The sequence below is a fragment of the Medicago sativa genome, chromosome 7 (genome assembly GCF_051527215.1).
Source record: "Medicago sativa cultivar Bolivia chromosome 7, Bolivia_mono, whole genome shotgun sequence".
Taxonomy (NCBI): domain Eukaryota; kingdom Viridiplantae; phylum Streptophyta; class Magnoliopsida; order Fabales; family Fabaceae; genus Medicago; species Medicago sativa.
The window spans coordinates 29207631-29210949 of record NC_140755.1 but is presented as its reverse complement, the minus strand read 5'-3'; the positions used below and the strand labels follow the sequence as shown (position 1 = coordinate 29210949).

The 3319-nt window shown below is 35.1% G+C and overlaps 1 pseudogene; it reads right to left on the bottom strand.

Moving 5' to 3' along the window:
- Window positions 1–203: 203 nt before the first annotated feature.
- LOC146905431 (F-box/FBD/LRR-repeat protein At4g00160-like) lies at window positions 204–2100 on the bottom strand (annotated as a pseudogene).
- Window positions 2101–3319: the final 1219 nt, after the last annotated feature.

The following is a 3319-nucleotide window of genomic DNA, read 5'->3' as shown; positions in this document are numbered from 1 at the left end:
CAACACAATTATAGCACACACTACATGATTATGCAGGTGAGGTGCCATGAAAAGATTCAACTTCCTTTGTATTTCTGGGTATGCTGCTCCCTTCTTGGTCTTCTTCGGCGCTCTCATATACGAGATAAAGTTAGACGGCAACACCAGTAACACAGAAATTGTACCGAAATCACCGCTGATCTAAACATGCACTTAGTGTCTATCTTCTTCAACATGTTTTCTATTTATCTCTTGATTAATAATAATAATTTAAGGGTCCTTCACTGACATTGCAAAAGTGACCAAGAAACCAAAAGCTTATCTACCTATGCCTGCTACAGTACTACCCTTTTAAAATAAATTGAAAGTTGACATGTTGCAGAAGCCCTCGAACATGAGGTTAATTGTCTTTCTATTTTAAACCATTTCCTGGAGCACCAGATTGTCATAGTATCTAAAACCGGTGAATGCTTCAGAATAAATTTTGCCAACATAATGTGATAGCTCTGTAGTCCTCCAAATGCAAAGTCCCGCATAGTACAAGTCATAGTCACCAAATACGCAATTCGTCAATACGTGGTACGGGTACGCGGTACGCGGTTCGCAATCTACCAAGTATTCGGTACTCCAAGGGGTATACAGAGTCGGTACGCTCGGGTTCGTGACATACATATGTCATACTAATAATTATACTATCAACAATTTTTTTCTTTAATTAAACAATGAAATTACAAATTAACATATTAAACAATAAAAATAAATAGAAATGGCTATCTATTTTTTAATTTTATATTACTTTCCCAATGTAAGTTCACGTGGAGAGATAACTTTTCCTTTACCAAAAATTTGACAGTGTGCTCTGGAGACACTTTATTATTCTTTTTCTCATTAATTAATTGCTATCATGACTTTTCCATCGCTCTTAGAGGACCGCTTCATCTTCCTCACCCAAAAAAGCATGCTTTCCACTGTTTGTTCTGCCTGGCTTTCATCTTTACCACCGGTTCGTGAATTTTGACGAATTGGTACGGAAACGCACCGCGAACCGGTACGGACGAATTGGTTCGCGGATCTCGCAGCGGAGAGCGAATTCTGTGACTATGGTACAAGTTCTAAGGTTTGATGAAAGGCAGCCTGGAACAAATTTTGGATGGGCCCAGGTTTCAAACTCATATCGTCCAAAGTAGTCATACCCTAAAATCTTGTCTGGTATTATCTGTTAATAGCAGAGAAGAAATAAAAAAGATATATGATAAAAAAAAGAAAAATCAAATATAATTGTTAAATTTAAGAAACAAACCTGATAAAGGTCAAGATTTTGAAGCTTAGGACAATGGAGCAGCATTTTTGGAACTGTATCCCAATCATAGTTCAGCACCAAATGAGTCAAATTATGGAACGTATGAAAGGGAAAACCTCGAATAGCCTACATTATTTAAAAACAGAGCATTAAAAAAAAATAGAAATGAAGAATGAAATTATTCATTTTAAATCGCATGCATGCATCATTCAATGATATACATACCCTGGATAGTTAGAAACTCAGCATTTGAAATTGCTTCCATTGGAATATAACATTCGGTAAAATAGGTGAAGATCTTCAAGAATTGGACATTGTCTTAAAAGTATCATGAGATCATTCTCTTGTCCAAACGTAATGTTTGTCAAACGTAGGGTTTTGAGTGAGGGTAATATTACATGAAAAGGAGAAAAGTCGTCACCCATATCAATAAAATTGAGCTTAAGAACAACAAGTGTTGTACAACAAAGGATAGAATAAGGCAATTCAGGGGGATCACCAACAACGATATCATAAAGTCGAGATGAATCATGTTCAACGTCCATAATAAAACTACGGATGGAATGATTACCTGCAGTTTGTCGCGACCGCAATACGTAGTAAACAAATTCGTCGAAGCTGTCTTTGGAGCCAGAGTCTTTGGCTTCCATGAATTCGACATTTGGAACGTAACACCATAGATTCTTCCATCTCTTTGAAAGAATTGAAGTGAGAAAGGCTTGTTTGGTGGTAAGAGAAGAGAGAATGTGAATCAGGATATCCTCTGGTAAATTTCTTATCCTATCTACGGCCACGGCCGTTGAAGTTTCCGGCGAAGACATTCTGTTATGGTGGCGAGGTGTTCTTTTCTTTTCTTTTCTTTTCTGTGAGTGAGTGAGTGGTTAAGGGTTAGTGTGTTGCCGATAGATATTTTTGGGGTGAGAAATTAATGTATGTTGGGTTTGCTAGAGATCTTTTTATATAGGAGAAGTCATGTTACTTGCTCCTAAAGTCTTGCTTGCTTGCGTAAAAAAAAGAAGCCTTGATTATTTAGTTTCTTATACTTAGGTCTCGTCTTTGGAGACTTAGCCTAATGAAATTTGACGATGAGAAAAACATAAGAAGGGGTTGATTTTTTTTTTTAATTTTTTTCTAAGAGTTTAAACAAAGTAGAGCAAGTAAGATAATAAAATGTAACAAAAAAAAAAGGTAAGATAATAAAAAAGAGACAACACGATGTTATCCTGTTTTACCCTACAATTCGAGGTTAGTCCAGTCCCTTTGCATTTTCAAGCGATTTTTCACTAGACAAACAAGTCTAACATTTTCTTGTCTATACAAAGATGACTTCTATAGCTGGAGTTTACAAATAAAGTTTGATTGTTTACACTTTTTACTCAGGGAGTGTTAAACTAACAATAAACTTAATTGACTTCCAATACTTCAAAAATTCTAAGATATGAAGTTTGTATGAATTTCTCTAAGTGTTTGTGCGCTATATATTTTGATAGAGTTTTGACACTTGTAAAATTACGTAAAGTATACTGTGTTCTTTAAACTACAAGTCCTTGAATATGAGAGAATAAGAGAACCTTTGTTAGAAGAATGTCAGCGCATCAAAAACGTCCTTGAGAAGTTTTGACCAGGTTTGAAATAGTCTCTCTCTCTCTCTTTCTCTCTCTCTCTCTCTCTCTCTCTCTAATGGATAATTATGCCGAATAGCACTGGAGGGACCTTTTGCTTCATTGGTATTAAATTAGGGTTAAATACGTTTTTGGTTCTTATAAATATACAAAAATTTTGTTTTAATCCCCGAAAAATTATTCTTTGACTTTTTATCCCTAAATTTTTTTCCATAACCATTTTTGGTACCTCATGTTTGTTGGAACAAAATGTGTTTAACATTACCACCTTAAGTTTTGATGATAACAAGGTATTAAAATGTCAATTGGATATGCTAATATTTGTTCAAATTGAAGGTGAGAAAAACACAAGAAGGGTGGGTTGAATTGTGTTAGCTTTTTCTTTGTTTTCTCTTAAGCTGAAAACACTTGATTAGAA